The sequence below is a fragment of the Cricetulus griseus genome (genome assembly GCF_003668045.3).
Source record: "Cricetulus griseus strain 17A/GY chromosome 1 unlocalized genomic scaffold, alternate assembly CriGri-PICRH-1.0 chr1_1, whole genome shotgun sequence".
NCBI lineage: Eukaryota > Metazoa > Chordata > Mammalia > Rodentia > Cricetidae > Cricetulus > Cricetulus griseus.
The window spans coordinates 102839022-102856818 of record NW_023276807.1 but is presented as its reverse complement, the minus strand read 5'-3'; the positions used below and the strand labels follow the sequence as shown (position 1 = coordinate 102856818).

Sequence of the window (17797 nt, the reverse complement as noted above, 5' to 3'; positions counted from 1 at the left end):
CTCAGCAGGCAGAGACAGGTGGATCTTTGTGAGTTTGAGGCCAGCCTGGTCTACAAAGCTACACAGAGAAACCCGGTCTTGAAAAACCAAAATAAATGAAAAATAAAAATATGAGTTCCAGCTGGGCGGTGGTGGCGCACACCTTTAATCCCAGCACTCGGGAGGCAGAGGCAGGTGGATCTCTGTGAGTTCGAGACCAGCCTGGTCTACAAGAGCTAGTTCCAGGACGGCCTCTAAAGCCACAGAGAAACCCTGTCTCGAAAAACCAAAAAAAAAAAAAAAAAAAGAGTCCCTTCCACATCCAGGTACCAAGATACCAGGCAAGATCCTTCCCTTGAAAAGCTCACCATTTAAAGAGGATATGAAAACCTGGGCAATATGCTGGAGGCCTGACACAACACCATGACAAATTGGCCACAACACAAGTACATCTGGTATATCTGGGCATCAGTTCCAAATATGCAACACCAGTGAAAGCAGGCTTTCCAGAGACAAGTAGTTTCTGAGCCATCAAAAACTACTGCAGGGGGCTGGAGAGACAGCTCAGCAGTTAGGAGACTTGCTGCTCTTGCAGAGGATCTAGGTTGTTTCCAGCACCAATATGGTGGCTTACAACCACCAATAACTCTAGTCCCAGAGACCCAATAACCTCTTTTGATCTCTGTAGGTACCAGACACAAACATGATGCATGTACAAATACATAGATGAAACACCCATACTCCTAAAATCTAGTAAACAATAAGTAAATAAAAATTATCACTGAAGCTCAAGAAATAAATCAAGCTTATCTCAAGAGAGATGGGCAGCATGACAGTGTAATCTTAGGATAACAGAGGACGGTCCAGGAATAAGGGGAATCCTCTAGGCCTAAAGATTTTTCTGATTACCAGGATGGATCTAGAGTACTTTCCAAAACAAAAAGATCAAAGCCTCCTTTCAAAAACAAAGGTAGGTCACAAACTAGGCCTTATTCCCTCTCACTGGTTTACAGCAAGGAGAAAAATGGGGCCAGTACAAACCAATTTTCATACTATAATTACCATGATATCTGGCCACTTCTCCTTTCCAGCCTGTCAAAACTGCATCAGAGATCCAAGAGACAGCTCAGGAGGTAAAGGTGATTGCCACCAAGCCTGACAACCTTAGTTTGATTCCTGCAGGCCACACAGCAGACAGAAAGAACTCCTGCAGCACACCATGGCATGGTGACACATGAATCTTGGCATGAGCACATAAGGGCACACACAAAAATAAGTTAAGCGACTTAAAAATACATACATAATCAGCTCCTACTCTTGTATCTGTCCTCTCTTCCTTCTCCCATCTCTTATGTCTAGTACTTTACTATAATCCTGGTCTGCAGGCCTCCTCACTGACCTCTGCTACCAGTCTTTAGCTCTTCTCTTTCTCCTCACATACCAAGACAAGTATGCTCATACAACCCCTTCATCCACATCACTTTTTTGTTTGTTTGTTTGTTTTTTGTTTTTCGAGACAGGGTTTCTCTGTGGCTTTGGAGGCTGTCCTGGAACTAGTTCTTGTAGACCAGGCTAGTCTCGAACTCACAGAGATCCACCTGCCTCTGCCTCCCGAGTGCTGGGATTAAAGGTGTGTGCCACCACTGCCTGGCTAATCCACATCACTTTTAAGATATCAATAAGTTAGGGCTGTTACAAAGAAAACCCGTCTTGGGAAGAAAAAAGATACCACACAAAGGCTGGGCAGTGTTGGAGTACACCTTTAATCCCAGCACATTTACGAAGGCAGAGGTAGTCAGACCTCTATGAGTTTGAGGCCAACCTGATCTACAGAGCAAGTTCCAGGACAGCCAGGGTTACACAAAGAAACCCTGTCTCGAAAAAGAAAACAAACAAACAAACAAAAATCACATACGACTAAATGATGGTTCATTTAAGTATCCAGTTCATATCTGTCAGTCGTTAGACACCATTTATTTACTGAGGATAAAAGGTAAGAGACAAAGTCCCCATGTACACAAATATCTCAATGGAGACAGAAAAAACAAATATAATACATTAAGTACTATTGAGAAAATGCTAAAACTGAAAGGAATACAGTTTTTTCTTTCTTTCTTTCTTTTCTTTTTTTGAGATAGGGTATCATTATGTAGTACTGGCTGATCTAGAACTAAGTAGGCCAGACTAGTCTTGAACTCAGAGATTCTTCTACCTTTTGCCTCGGGAGTGCTGGGATTAAAGGAATGAGCCACCACATCCAGCATCAAGGGAGTATTTTAAACTAGTAGTCGGTGACAGTACCTAAGAAGTTTGAGCAAAAACGTCTGACGATAAAAATCAAGTTACACAGACATTTGTAGAACACTCCAGAGAGAACAAATAGTATTCCAGTGGTCTGGAGGCATAGTAGGACTAGGGTTTAGGGCAGGCAATTAGATTAATTAGATTAATTAATTAATTAATTTAGATTAATAAGAGACCAGAAAAAGATGAGGGAAGAAACAAATACTAAAATCTTTACCTCTAAGAGCCGTCCCAAACAAGCTGCTTCCAAAACGGAGGCTTCCAACATGAGGCTCAAGCTAAGACGTAGCTGAAGGAATTAAATATGAAAAAGGAGCCCATGCACACATGGCAGAATATGCATATAAGGTGGGAAAGAGGAATAAAAAATAACCATACAAAGGCTCAAGGGGAACCATGACAAAAAGAGATGGAATGGTGTTGACAAGATGGCTAAGCAAATAAAAGTATAAGCCTGGTGCCCTGAGTTCAAACCCTAGAATCCACAGTGAAAAGGAGAACTCCTGAAAATTGTTTCCTGACCTTTACTTCACTCACACACACACACACACACACACACACACACACACACACACACACACAGAGACAGAGAGAGAGAGAGAGAGAGAGAGAGAGAGAGAGAGATATGGGGGCCAGAGAAATTGCACAGTGGTTAAAGAGAGCATGCTGCTCTTCCAGAAGACCCAAGTTTGCTACCTAAAGGCATGTTGCTCTCTTCTGACCTGCTGGGACACTGGCAAATACACACAGCCTACACACACACACACACACACACACACACACACACACACACACACACACACACACACACATAAAATAAATCTAATTAAAAAATTTAAGATTTCTGCTGGGCGTTGGTGGTGCACGCCTTTAATCCCAGCACTCGGGAGGCAGAGGCAGGCAGATCTCTGTGAGTTGAGGCCAGCCTGGTCTACAAAGTGAGTGCCAGCATAGGCTCCAAAGCTACAGAGAAACCCTGTCCCCGGAAAAAAAAAAATTAAGATTTCTTTATTATTTTATGTGGATAAGCCTTTTGCCCCCATGTATGTATATACAGTATATACATACATATGTCTGGTGCTAGAGTAAACCAGAAAAGGTATCAGATCTCCTGGGACTAACATTAAATCTCTTTTCTCTCACAATATTCATTATAAATAACCATTTCCAGAGAAACTAACAAACCATATTGATAGTTTGTAAACATAAGCCTAATCTAGTACATAAGTGACTCCTTTTGTTTTTGTATTTTATATACTTTATGTTCTTTTTGCCTAACCCAGTGGTACAGAGAAATCAACAACAGCAGAAACTCTTCCTTCTTATTGTCATTTGTTTCACTTACATACTTGCAATGTTTCAAGAGCTTATCTCCATTTTAGCATGATGAGCAAAAACTAGCGAACAGGCTGGCCTTACTAGCTAAAACATTTATTTGTTTGTTTATTAATTATTTAACTACAAGAGAGACCAGATAAATATAAGGGAAGCCACAAGAAGTAAAGTAATGCCTACAAGAGCCTTCCAAAATAGGGAGGAACCACAGAGCTTGGCTTCTAGGATAAAACTCAAGCTAAGATGTACTTGAAAGGGAACTTCCGCTCAACCCTTTCTCTTCCATATTCAGCTTTCTGGAACTTTTCTACAACATGACTTGAGAGGCAAACAGGTCATATGCTAACATTTAATAGGTTGCTTACCCTAAGCCACATGCCCACTTAGTAGTTTAACTTAATTTGACATGAAAAGGTGAAAGCAGAAACCAGGGTGCCCAAGACTTAACAAGACTCCCATTTCCAAGAACTTACCCAAAAAGGTGAGAAAGCCATTAAAAGGCTGTGTGTTGTGTTATAAAGGTGACAACAGTCAGTACCCCATGCCCTACAACCACCTGCACAAAGGCCTAGAGTGAGGACATAACACCACAAATTTGAGAAGAGATAGACTCTGATTTTACTGACTGAAGAGAAAGAGGAGAGTGCAGTCAGGAGACCAACATACTTATCTAAAGTTTTATGTATGCTATAGACTTGAGCAATTCAGCAGAAAGTAAAACACAATACTGGCTGCCCAGAAATGGTGGCGCACACCTTTAATCCCAGCAAACAGGAGGCAGAGGCAGATAGATCTCTGTGAATTTGAGGCCAGCCTGGTCTACAAAGTTCCAGGAAGACCAGGGTTACACAGAGAAACCCTGCCCCCGCCCCCCAAAAAAAAGACCAAAGACTTCAGAGCTAAAGTGTAGCTCAGTGGTTGAGGGCTTACCTAAGCCCAAGGTACAGGGCTCAGTCTTCAATACATATATACAATACCTGGGCACAGCCCTTCATGCTTCTAATTTCAGTATAAGAAAACTGTTCAAAGTTCAAGGCCATTCTAGTCTACATAGCAAGTTCTAGGCCAGCCACAGCTACTTACCAAGCCTGTGTCAAAAAAAATCTGTTTAAAAAAAAAAAAATCTGTTTTCAAGTCTCACTACTTAAAGATAATATTCAGCAAAAAAGTTATTTGCTGAATTAAAAAGAATAATTTCAAATTACATTTTTCAGCTCATTTTAGCAGTTTTCACATGTGCAATTACTTGGTAAGGAGACTCAATTTTATAGCTCTTAGAGGGCACATTTAACTAGTGTTTCCTATCTTCTCACCGGCACTTCTTAGTCTAATTCCACCTACATTAACATTTTACACTCAATTGTCAAAATTGTAAAAAAGGAAGTAACTAATTAGTTCACATTCTGCCATGTGAATAAACCTTTTTAAAGCCTGACTACTTCTTGGAAAGGATGCCTGAATAGATTAAAGGCTAGACTCCTCCCTGAAGTAACCCACAGGGTCTCTAACGCCTGACTCATTTTGCAGTTCTGACTTAAGTCTTCTTTTGGTTCCTCACATCTCTACAGGCAGTGGCTTAACAGCCCTGTAGAGCTTGATTGCATAAAAATAACCTAGTAATCTCACTTGTAGTCCTATTGTTTTTCTCTGTATGTCTCCACAAACTTCAAGTTATGATAGTTTATAACATTAAAATGAACATATCACATCTGTGCAGACATAAGAATGGTCCATTTCTGTAAAAAATTCATTAATTATCTAAATACTCTTAAAAATGTAATGTTGACCCTTAAAAAAAAAATCAAAGGCCAAAGGGAAGGATTTTTGTTCAGAATATGTTGGGGTTATTCATAAAAACTTACACAAATTAACAAGCAAATATTAAGTCAAGCCATCAAGCCAAAAGTGAAGGCTGCTGGGCAGAGAAGAAAATGGAAGGAAAGAAAAGGAAATGACTCAAAGTAATAGTGTATAAGGCGTGAACCTTATGCATCCCTAGCTGGCAGTTAAGATTTGAACTCTGGGTCCTGGGGAATGGGAGAACACACTGAGCTGTTTTTACAGGACTTGCTCCCCCCGTGCTACTTTTTGTAATTGTGTACACACACACACACACACACACACACACACAGCGATTTAAATATGTAACCAGAACTTAAAACATGGGAAAGGTAGGAGTTAAAAGTCTCGAGTTCCTGAAATGTTTCATAACTTATTTTCTGGGGTGACGATCTTATTTCAAATACATAAAACAGAATATAATCCATGCACAATCTTGGAATTTAATTCCTTTAGAAGTCAAGACCTTCAAAGTCTGTGAGTAGGCTGGCAGTACTTAGGCACTTCTCTACCCTAATTCTGAACTCGAACGGTATCGGACTGGTCTCTTTACGGGGTCCGTTATAACATACACACCCCCCAATTATCTACCTGGAAATGATTCCTGTCAGAACATCCGATTTCATACCGTTTCGTCGTCAATGTCAAACCTCTTCCTGAGCTGAGAAGGAAGAAAAGCTCAGTGTTGCAACGGGTCCTAAGCAATATCCTCACCCATTTTCTTCTCACCGAAACTCAAAACCAAGCATCTTTTAAATACCGAGATTTAAAACCAAGGCAGTCGCCAGCCGCTAGGTCGCCACGGTCCGGGCTCGCCGCGCCCTGCGCTTTCTAGTCTGGGAGCTGCATCCCGAGTGAGGGAGCGCGCTCCGTGAGGCGCGGCCACAGCCCCAGGCGGGTCCACGGGTCCAGCCAGCCTCGTCTCCACCTGCGAGGCCAGGCAAGGGCCGGCAACCGCGGCGCCGCGCTGACCAACGGCCGGCGCCCGAGTGTCAACGCCGGACGCTTCCGCACACAAAAAGCGCCTCTTGGTCCACCCGGCCGCCCCTCCCACCGCGCCTCCCGGCCCCGCGCCGCACAAAGGCCCGCTCGTCCCGCCCGGCGCCGCGGGAACAAAGGCGGCCGCCCGCCGGCCCGGCACAGGTGCAGCTCCGGCCAGCGGGCCCAACATGGCCGCGCGCCCGCCGCCCCGTTAGCCGTCGCCGGTCGTGCGCGTCCGGCAGGCGCTTCAGGCCGAGTCCTCTCAGCCTCCTGATCCTCCGCCCTCGCCTCAGGCCGGGCGTCCTCCTCCGGCCTGCCCGCGCCTCCCGGCCCTCAGCCCCTCAGGCCGCCCCCTCAGCCCTCGGGCCTCGATCACCCAACCTCCCTTCCCCGGCCAGCGGTTAGTTCCCGCGGCGGTTGGCCGGCGGCCCCAGTGACCTGCACTGCGTCGCATCCTCCGGCGGCTGTCCGGCAGCGGCTGTCCAGCGCGGCGGCGGGCGGCGGGAGCGAGGCCGCGGAGGGCAAGGCGGGGGGGGCGGGCGGCGGCAGCGGCGGGCGCAGCGCGGCCAGGCCGAGGCTCTCCGCGCGCGGCGCCGACCCCCGCCCCCGCGCTCCCGCCGCGCCGCCGCCGGGCCGCCGCCGCCCCAGAAGCCGCGGGAAAAGTGCGCTCCGCTGATTGGCTGCCGCCTCTAGGCGCCCGCGGACCGGGCTTTTCAAATCCGCGCCGGGCCGCGCGCGGAGGGCGACGAGCGGCGGGCGGCGGGGCGCGCGGGCAAGCAGCGGTCCCGAGCGCGGGTGTCGAGGAGCCGGGCGCGCGCCCGCTCCGCTCCGCTCGCCTCCCGCTCCCGCTCCTCGAGCGGCGCGCAGGCGGCGGCCAGCTCCGCAACCGCGGTGAGCCCCGGCGCGGTGACGTCACGCCACCGCCCAATCGCCGCGCGCGGCCCCGGAGCCGGGCGTGGGCGCGGACGCGGGCACACGGCCTCGGGCAGATGGGGAGCGCGGGAGGCCGCGGCCCCGCCCAGTGTTCGGGCCTCGAGCTCCAGCGCCTGGCGGGAGCAGCTCATGGCGCGCCGGAGCTCGCCCACCTCCCGGCGTGGACAGCTAGCTGGACACGGCGGCGCGGAGTCGTCCGCGGGCGAGGAGTGCGTCCCTGAGCGTGTTCGCGGGGTCCTCCAGGGCCTGCGATCAGGGCCTGGCCTCGTCTTGAGACGCCGATCCAGAACGGCTGTCAGCAGCCGGGGAGAATCACTTGTCAAAGATGAACGACTTGCGCCCCGGGAAGGCGTCGGGAGGCCGAGTCTCCAGAGATGCCTTGCTACGGCTGATCGGAACGCAGCCCCGTGGTCCGGGTAGCCTGAGTTCTTTGCGCGGAGCGCGTGCGCGTGGCGCAGAGTCGGGGAAGTGTGAGCCGAGACGCGAGAAGGGCGGTGGTCCTGGGAGGTCTGACTTGCTTTTTCCAAGTTAAGTCTCTAACCTCCCTGGAGTCTGGGACCCTGGTCCCAATCTCCAGGTGTTCCCTGGATCAAGCCAGCCACAGAATTTTATCAGGCTCCTGAAGACAGCTCCCAGATGGCTCAGATCGTGGGACTCAGGCAGGCCCCCTTCTGTCAGCTCTCCTGCCTCCACTTCCTGTCAGGTTCAGCTGGTGTCCACACTTCCAACTCTTGGTGCTGCTAAGCCCAAGGACTAAGCCCCATCTCTTTGCTGTATCCCTGAGGATACTTACTTGCTTGCTATTTCCACAGCCTACAGATTCCCCACCCCACCCCATCCCCGATCCTCAGGAATGTGCCTTGTATAGTGCTTTGGACTGAAAGGGGTAAGAAAAAAAAACCTCAAGCTCAGTTATTGTCCATGAAACTAAGCAAGACCTGAAACCCTGAGGCTCTAAGTCCAGGAAAGGCCTTCAGGCAGGATTACAGAGCCCAGCTGGAACAGAATTCATCTGCTTGATACTAGCAGGGACTGGCCAAGGGACTAGTTCCACAAGGCCTTCCATATTACCTTTCATCCACACATGAGTCAGTGAGATGTTTAGTTAGCCTCACCATGTGCTTACCATAGGCCACCTAGGCCCCTGGAACATACCTACCTAGGTATGGCCAAACTCCTCTGGCAGTGGGGAATAAGTCTCCTCTCTGTCCCCTTAGGCCCACTCACTGCCTTACTCCCTAGAACCTTTTAGATCCCTGCAGCTCATGTAGCTTACCTGATGTCAGATTTGGCAGTAGAAGCTTTTTTTTTTTTTTTTTTTTTTTTTTGGTTTTTCGAGACAGGGTTTCTCTGTGTAGCTTTGGAGCCTATCCTGGCACTCCTCTGGGGACCAGGCTGGCCTGGAACTCACAGAGATCAGGCAGTAGAAGCATTTAGAAAAACAAAACACCCATACACAAACCTTCATTTAGAGTACTGCAGTCAGCATGCAGATGCACTCAAAACATGAAAGTGCGTTTGAATTATCTTGAATGTTACTTAAGGCTTTTCTTTTCCTGCTCAGTTTGAGCCTTCATAATCCCCTTCCGTAAGTCTAGCCAACCTCACCCAGGAACTCCTGACCAGTTGTAGTACTTCATATATGTTATAAAAAGGTGCCTACATAGGACTCCACAGGTAGAATCCTGGGGAAAAAGAAACTCATCCACCAAAGTTTGCATACATCCCATACCAGGCTCCCACGAGGATCCAAGTCAATATTTTCATTCTGTGGGGCATCTGTTTAGAGGCACTGGCAGCCTGCATGTTCTGAGACTGTCAGAGGAGCTATTCTTGGAGGGAAGCCTTAGGCAAACTGGTGAGGCTCAAATCCTGCGTGGGCCATGAGTGGAACAGGACACAGGAACAACAGCACAGCTAACCCTTCTTTGGTCTCTCCAAGACTTGTCTAAAGACTCCACACTCTAGCTGTTGCACTCAGTGTTTTCCTACCTGAAGCCTTTAGTCCTAAAAGGCTCAGTCTGCTCTTCTGCTGCTCCATGTGGCCCTGACTGAAGTCCACTTGTCTGCTTTCCCCAGGCCTCATGGCTGGGATTTTGTAAAAGCTGTTGCCAAAGATAGGGCCCAGGCCCCTTAGTCAAAAAAAAAAAAAAAAAAAAAAAAACCTAAGACCCCCTACTATGACTAGGGTCCCCTAGGGGCCAGGCTCATTGCTGTTTCCATGGAGATGTGTGCACTCTGACCCCAGTCTTTCTCTGTCCCAAGCCAAATAAAGAGGGCTTCCAAGTGGAAATGCAGCTTGGGTTGCCCCTCCTCCCATGCCCTAGGTGGCCTCTGTCTCCAAAAAGGGAACTGGGGGAAGGCCCAGAGCCTAGGCAGAACCAGTGAAAGACCTCCTACCCCCCAACCTCCCCAGAAATGATCATTCTGCATTCTAGACTGGGGAATGACTTTCCCCAGATCAAGGCTCCACCTGAGGTCCCACCCAGGCAAAGCATACTGGGATTCCCTGGGAACACTCCTGGATTCCTAGGCAGCTCTGCAAGACTTTTTTACTTATCTAGGGTCCCCATCAGACAAAAGAGAAGTACACAGGACAGAACTCTGGCGGAGAACCCTTTTACACACATACAAGTCCTGGATCAGAGGCCTAAGGTATCTCATTGGGGTTCAATAGTTAACTTCCATATACAAACCATAGCCCAGAACAACTGCAGACCCATCTCTTACCAAGGATGCTTCCTAGGGTGATTCCCCAACCCCTCAGAGGCCCTGGGAGAGCCATCTCCCACTGGGTGTCACTCAGAACAAACTAAACTTCTCTCCCCTTCATCTAGGTCTTTTCATATATGTTATAAACATATATGAAACATATAAACATATATGTTATATGTTTATAACATATAACATAACATATATGTTATAAAAAAGTAGTCAGAGACTACTTTTTCTCCCAAAACCTTTGTTTTTCCTTCAAGATTTATTTATTCTTAGACAGTCCTTGTGACACACGCCTTTAATCCCAGCACTCAGGAGAAAGAGGCAGGCAGATCTCTATGATTTGAAGACCAGCCTGGTCTACAGATAGGAATGATGCTCACTGGAGATTGCAGGTAACCATAAGATAGCTGGGAAGAGGCAAGAAGGCCCTATCCATACCCAGGTTTGGGGCTTTAACCTCCACAACTGTAAACTAGTGACTTTCTATTGTTCAATGTCTAAGAAACTAGTAACGGGGAGACCAGATTCCAAATCCAAAGGTAATGCTGCCATCTGGAGATGAACACCTGGAGCTGGAATCCGGCTTACTCTGCAGAGCTAGTGCCAAGACATCTAGGGCTGTCACACGGAGAAACCCGGTCTCAAAAAGTTTTTCAATTATTTTATTCTTTTAATTATGTGTTTGTGTGTATGTGCATGTGAGTACAGGTGTCAGAGGTGTGGGGGCACCTGTAATTGGACTGTTCTTTGAGCTACCAGCTCCTAAATAATGATACAGATAATTATCTTTTTAAGTCTTTATATTAATTTATTTTTTATATTCCAATCCCAGTTCACTATCCCTCCTCTCCTCTGGCTCCCCACCCTACCTCCCATCTGCTCTTCGGAGAGGGTAAAGCCTCCTCTAGGAAGTCTATTAAGACTGTCCCATCATCATCTCCTTGAGGCAGGACCAAGGCACCTCCCCACCCCTCAAACTTGAAGTTGAGCAAGGTGTCTCTCCATATAGAATGGGCTCCACTAAGTCAGTTTGTGCATTAGTTAGATCTTGGACCCAATGCCAGTGGCCCCATATATTGACCCAATCACACCATTGTCACCTATATTAAGGGAGTCTAGTTCAGTCTTATGCAGGTTCCCCATTTGTCAGACTGGATGGAGTCAATGATCTCTCACTTTCTAAGGTCGGGTGATTCTGTGGGTTTCCCCATCATGGTCTTGACTCCTTTGTTTATATTATTGCTCCTCCCTCACAGATTTATTTTTAATTGTAAAAGCTCAATCTTAGCTTAGGCTTGTCCCACTAGCTCTTATAACTTAAACCATATTTTTATTAATATACATTCTACCATGAGCTTTTACCTCTCTCTCACTCTGTGTGTCTGACTCATTCCATGTCTCCATGGCATCTCTTGTGTGTCTCAATTATCCGCTTCCTCTCTCTACTGGGAAGTCCCACCTATCCCTCCTGCCTAGGTATTGGCCATTCAGCTTTTTATTACACCAACCACAGCAACACCTCTTCTCTGTACAAATATCCCACAACAGCCACCTGAAGCTGGAGTTATAGGCTGTTGTGAGCCACCAGTTATGGGTGCTGAGAGCTGAACTCAGGTCCTCTGTAAGAACAGTACACAATGGTAACAGTGAACCATCTCTCCTGAGGGCGTGGTCAGGGGACGTAGAGTGACTGCGTTTGCGCTTTCGGTTTCACTTTGCTTCTTGCTATACAGACTGCTGCCGCCGGCTGGCTAGGTCGCTCCGTAAGTAAGGCTTTTCCCTATTAAATACCCTTATATTTCTACCTGACTCCGTATTGGTAATTTCCCACTATACTCTCCAGCCCATTTTTTAAATACATATTAATGACTTGCCTGTATGTGTGTAAATGCACCACATGCATGCCTGGATCCTGCAGAACTCAGAGGAGGTTGTGTAGGACTAGAGTTATAGATGGTTGAAAACCACCATGTGGGGTCTAGAATCAAATTCCAGTACTGTGCAAGAACAGCAAGTGCTCTTAAACTCTGAGCTATCTAGCAGGCCTTTCTTTCCTTTTTTATGTTTTGTTTTGTTTGGAGACAGGATCTCACTCTCTAGCCTAGGCTAACCTCCAACTCTGTGTTACATACACATACACACACACACACATATATGCCCTGACCAGGCCTGCCTCCAATGTTTTCCTTCATACCTTTTACACTTAACTGGATCCCAGCTCCAGGTGTTCATCTCCAGATGGCAGCATTACCTTTGGATTTGGAATCTTGTCTCCCCATTACTAGTTTCTTAGACATTGAACAACAGAAAGTCACTGGTTTACAGTTGTGGAGGCTAAAGCCCCAAACCTGGGTATAGATAGGGCCTTCCCTCCTCTTCCCAGCTATTTGGTGATTACCTACAATCTCTAGCTCCTGTGAGCATCATTCTACTTTCTGTCTGTGTTATGGCCTTTTCTTCCAGTTTACCCTTGTTTCTGATTTGTTTTCCTATGAAGATGGTAGCCTACATATGCCAGGTCCTTATTTTCAAGTAAGGTCACAGTGACAGGACCCTGATTAGGACTCGAAAATACCTTTGAGGGGGCACGATTACATGATTCAACCCCTTGGTTGATAAGGATGTTGTGACTCTGTAAAGTTGTGGCTATAATCAGTACATATTTCTTTGGGCCCCAGAGGAAAAGGTGACAATATAGCTCAGCATGAATAAGGCCTTCAGTGGGAAATATCCCCAACACTGATCCCCAGCACTGAAAGGATTTAAGACATGTCTGAGCATGGGCTGGTGTTGGGAGCCAAATCTCAGGACTTGGCATGAGATCCTAGGTCATGCTTGGCAGGCCACATAGTTAACCTTTACATAGCAGCTCCTTAGAACCTCAGCTCAAGAAAAGAAACAACTTGACCCAGTCCTCCACCCACAGGCTCAGTCACCTAGTCAACCCTTCCTGGACCTCTTATAAACTCTTTACCCTGCCAAACATCCTCTTTGTGGCTTAAATATCCTGCCTACACTAACACCTGGCTCACAAACAACCCATTCTACCCCTCCCCATTTCCTGCTCTGCCGACTATATGAGCTAGCCTGAGAGAAAAGTAAAGTTTGCCACTTGATCAGAATCCTGTCTTGTGGTCATTCTTTCTACGTCTCTTGTCCCCATTCCCTATCCCTGACTCTCTTGCCCCAGGTTGATATCCTGTAGGTTGGGACAGGCTGGGATTGTAGCACAGTGGTAGAGTGCTTCTCTCTCTCTCTCTCTCTCTCTCTCTCTCTCTCTCTCTCTCTCTCTCTCTCTCTTAAACAACCTCTTCTCGTTTTATATACCAATCCCAGTTCTACTCCCTCCCCTCCTTCTGTTCCCCCCACCTTTCCCTCACCTCATCCCCCCCCCATCCATTCCTCAGAGAGGGTAAGGCTTCCCATGGGGAGTCAATGAAATCTGGCACATGTCTTTGAGGCAGGACTAAAGCCCCCACCCCAACCTGTATCTAGGCTGAGCAGGGTATCCCTCCAGAGAAAATGGGCTCCAAAAAGCCAGTTCAAACACCAGGGATAAATCCTGGTCCTACTGCCAGTGGCCCCCACAGACTGACCAAGCCACACAACTGTCACCTACATTCATAGGGCCTAGTTTGGTCCAATGCAGGCTCTCCTGCCATTAGTCTGGAGTCAGTGAGCTCCCACTAGCTCAAGTCAGCTGTTTCTGTGTGTATGCCCAAACTGGTTTTGACACCTTTGCTCATATTATCACTCCTCCCTCTCTTCAACTGAACTCTGGGAGCTCTGCCGAGTGCTTAGATGTGGATCTCTGTAGCTGTTTCCATCAGTTGCTGGATGAAGGTTCTATGATGATAATTAAGGTAGTCATCAATCTGACCATAGGGGAAGACCAGTTCAGAAACCCTCTCCACTAATGCTTGGGGTCCTAGTTGGGGTCATCCTTGTGGATTCATGGGAACTTCCCTAGTACCAGGTCTCTCAATAGCCCCAAAATGGCTCCCTCAATCAAGATATCTCTTTCCTTGCTCTCCCTCTGTCCTTCCCCATCTCGAGAGTGCCTGTCTCTTATGCATATGCATGGACCCTATCAATCCCCAGTACTACCAGGAAAAGAAAAGAAAAGGTAGAGGAAGAATACTGCTAAGCTAAAGGGCAGCTGAAATCCACAGAGAAGACACAAAAAGAAAGGGACAGTATGGAAGGAAGCCTAAACTATCTTTCTGTCTTCAGCTTAGAAATGGGTCACACAGATCCGTGGTGAGTGTGTGTGCTGCGCGCTGTGGCTCTGGCCTCCTTGGGCTGTGAAGCCTGTGGCAAAAGGCCTCAATTCTCCATATGGCTCTTTCCATAGACTATTTAAGTGTCCTTATGATATTGTGGCTAGAAATTTAAAAGGGATGAAGGTAGAAACCTGAGTCTAGTGATCTAGCCTTATTGTTTTCATGAAATTCTATTGGCTAAATATGGCAGCTCTCCTAAAATACATACCTAGAAGCAAGTATTCTTGAGCTTACCTGGAATACCCAGAACAGATCAAAAACAAGTTCTGACAAGATCCAGAAAAGAGACAGTTTGTAGTTGACTCTCAAAAAGCTAGAGAGGCTTGTGAAATGTCTTGGACTTTCCACAGAGATGTTCTGACAAAGCATAATACCAAGCCAACTCTAGTTCAAGTCCCTCACACTGACAAACAGGCAGGCAAAACACCAATGCACATACAATCAACTAAATATTTTTAAAGGAAAAAAAAGAGTATCAGTACTTCTTAGAGAAAGGAAACAGAACCCAGAGAAAACAGAATGCGGAGATGGCATAATACCATGTTCTTCACAAAACCAGTATATAACAAAATCCCTAGGCAAACAAAATAAAGAGAAAGTAAGAAACAACAAGCAGGGTAGTGATGATGCACACCTTTAAACCTAGCACTCTGGAGGTAAATGTAGGCAGATCTCTGAGTTCAAGGCCAGCCTGTTCTGTAGAGTGAATTACAAGAAGCCAGGATTACACAGAGAAACCCTGCCTCAATAAATCAAAAACAATGGGCTGGAGAGATGGCTCAGAGGTTAAGAACACTGGCTGCTCTTCTAAAGGTCCTGAGTTCAATTCCCAGCATCCACATGGTGGCTCACAACCATCTGTAATAAGATCTGGTGACCTCTTCTGGCTTTCAGGCTGACATACCAGCAGAACACTATATACATAATAAATAAATCTTTTTAAAAAATCAAAAAGAAAAGAAAGCAAACAAAACAGAAGCTAAGCACTGTGGTGCAAGCCTGTAATCATTCTTTCTGAGGAGATGAAGCAGGAGGGTTAGAAGTTTGAGCACTGCCTGGGCTGGAGGATCCACACACATCCTGTCTCAGGAATAAATAATTAGGGGTTAGACAGATAGGTAACTAGTCTTTCTCTGTCCCACATAGGGCCTATTTCTGCAGCAGAGCACTTGTGCAGCTGGTGTGCTATGTAAAAATGACTGCCACATTGTGGACACAGCAGCTTCCCAGAGCTAGGGCAGTAGTCATGCCTGCTTGAGATTAGGTTCTCAGAACCAAGGTGGGCAGAGCCAGCTGTCAGAGCCTTTTGGAAACCAGCAGGCTAGCATGTCTAGACAGATTTTTCTTTGGGCTTCCAGCTCGCAAACAACATGGAGACATTACTAATTATGAAAGTGTGAACTTAGCTTAGGCTTGTTCATCTAGCTCTTATACCTTAAATTAACCCAGGTGGCTCTCTGTGAGTTCAAGGCCAGCCTGGTCTATAGAGCAAGTTCCAGAACAGCCAGGACTACACAGAGAAGCTCTGTTGGTTTTTTTTTTTTGGGGGGGGTGTCTGATTTTGTAGCTCTGGCTGTCCTAGAACTCTTTATGTAGATCAGGCTGACCTCCAACTCCGAGATCTGCCTGCCTCTTTGCCTCTTGAGTGCTGGGATTAAAGACATGTGCTCCCAAGAGTGGCTACACTGGGTGTTTGCACGTAGGCATGTCTACATGCATGTGTGCATATGTATACATGACTGGCATCGTGTGCATGTAGCAATCATAGGACAGTTTACAGGTCTCTACAACATGGGGATGGTGCATGTCCACATTTTTAGCACTTGGGAAGCTGAGACAGGATGATAAGGAAGGCCAGCCTCAATTATGTAGTGAATTCAAGGACAGCCTCAACTACCTGAGACCCTGTAGCAAAAACCCAAATACATTAGTTCCTCCAGCTAATCCTGCTACTAAACTGTTGTGGAATATTTTGGCCACACTGTGACACTTCAGACTGTCAATAAAATTAACCTTGAATAAAGAGGTGGAGCCAGTGACTAGCTTACTGGAATTAGCCATAGAAAAGCCAGCAGGATAGAAAAGTTTGAATAGAAAAGATATACAGGAAGGAAAGGGCAGGGGCTAGAGTTTGAGCTTCCTTTTGGTTCTGGGAAAGGTCTCTTGATGGGTCTCTACTAAAAAACAACATCAGCTCTTTGCTTCTTGGCTTCTCAGATCTAGTAGGTTTTCACCCCCACATCTGTCTATCTAAAATATATCTCTGTATGACATTGAAAACATGCCTAACATGGCCACAAATTTGATTTCTAGATGACTACTAATCTATTTCTTTCAAGGACTAGAATTATACTTTACATAGCCAAATGGACTATATAGGTACAATACCTTAAACAAAAGTAGAATCATATGTGTGTATTAAATAAAATAACCTTAAATTTATATCAATATACAAAAATATCCTAAACAAGAGTAGAAACATATAGAGTATTTTCTAACAAAAATAACCTTAAATCTATATCAATATACTGAAATCCATACCAATGTAAAATATTTGAGATTAATGGTTGCTTTTTAGTTTAAAGTAGAGTCAATAATCTACCCTTTTATCCTATGATTCCTATATCCCCCTTTTTCCTTTTCAGAAAGAGAGCCTTGAATCTAACCCCCCCTTACTTACTTTCCCCCCTTACCATTACCAGTAACAATTTGCAGACAACCCTGCTAAATGACAAACATCTATAATCCACTAAGAAAACAAAACCACACACCCCACCTCATGGAAATGTGGGCGTCATTTCTTAAAATTAATTTTGTTGTCTGGGGGTGACAGCATCTTTAGGAAACACTGAGAAAACCGAGATAATGGTCAAGACTTGGGGAGAGCCTGTTGTATTATATTTTGTTTAGTCTCTGTGTGATGGGAAAGTATAGCACTTATCTTAAATCTTGGCTGGATAGTCTGTGAGGCTAGCAGCCTTGGAGTTATTTTAGATGCAGAATTTTGAGGAAACTGTAACAGTGGCATTCTGAGAGGCTGGATCACCTGGGCTACTTGTCTTTTTTGTTTTTTTTTTTTTGTTTGTTTTGTTTTTTTGGAGGGGGGAGGGGTTTGTGACGGGGTTTTTCTGTGGCTTTGGAGGCTATCCTGGAACTAGCTCTTGTAGACCAGGCTGGTCTTGAACTCACAGAGATCTGCCTGCCTCTGCCTCCTGAGTGCTGGGATTAAAGGCCTGTGCCACCACTGCTGGCTACTTTACTCTTTCTTTAAAGACTTTCCTTTATTATTTTTAAACTATTTTTCTATGTCTGTCTATACTCATTTTTACTGTACCTGTTTAGAGGTTTGTGCAGTCTGGACTGCTTTACTGTGTGCTTGCTGCCTTTTCTGACCACATGAACCAAGCCTTAAACCTGCTGCA

The 17797-nt window shown here is 46.1% G+C and overlaps 1 protein-coding gene across 4 annotated transcripts in view; it reads right to left on the bottom strand.

The window, feature by feature from the left end:
* The window catches only part of Nsd2 (nuclear receptor binding SET domain protein 2), a 77886-nt gene extending 70881 nt beyond the window's left edge, over positions 1–7005 (bottom strand). For 2 of the 4 annotated variants that reach the window (XM_027387188.2, XM_027387193.2), the window contains exons 1-2: positions 6877–7005; positions 6049–6118 (exon numbers count right to left, since the gene is read on the bottom strand). The gene's annotated coding sequence lies outside the window, so the exon portion shown is untranslated. The remainder of the gene's footprint in view (positions 1–6048; positions 6119–6876) is intronic. The other 2 variants (XM_027387189.2, XM_027387191.2) reach the window with 2 other exon arrangements.
* Between the last annotated feature and the right edge of the window lie 10792 nt (positions 7006–17797).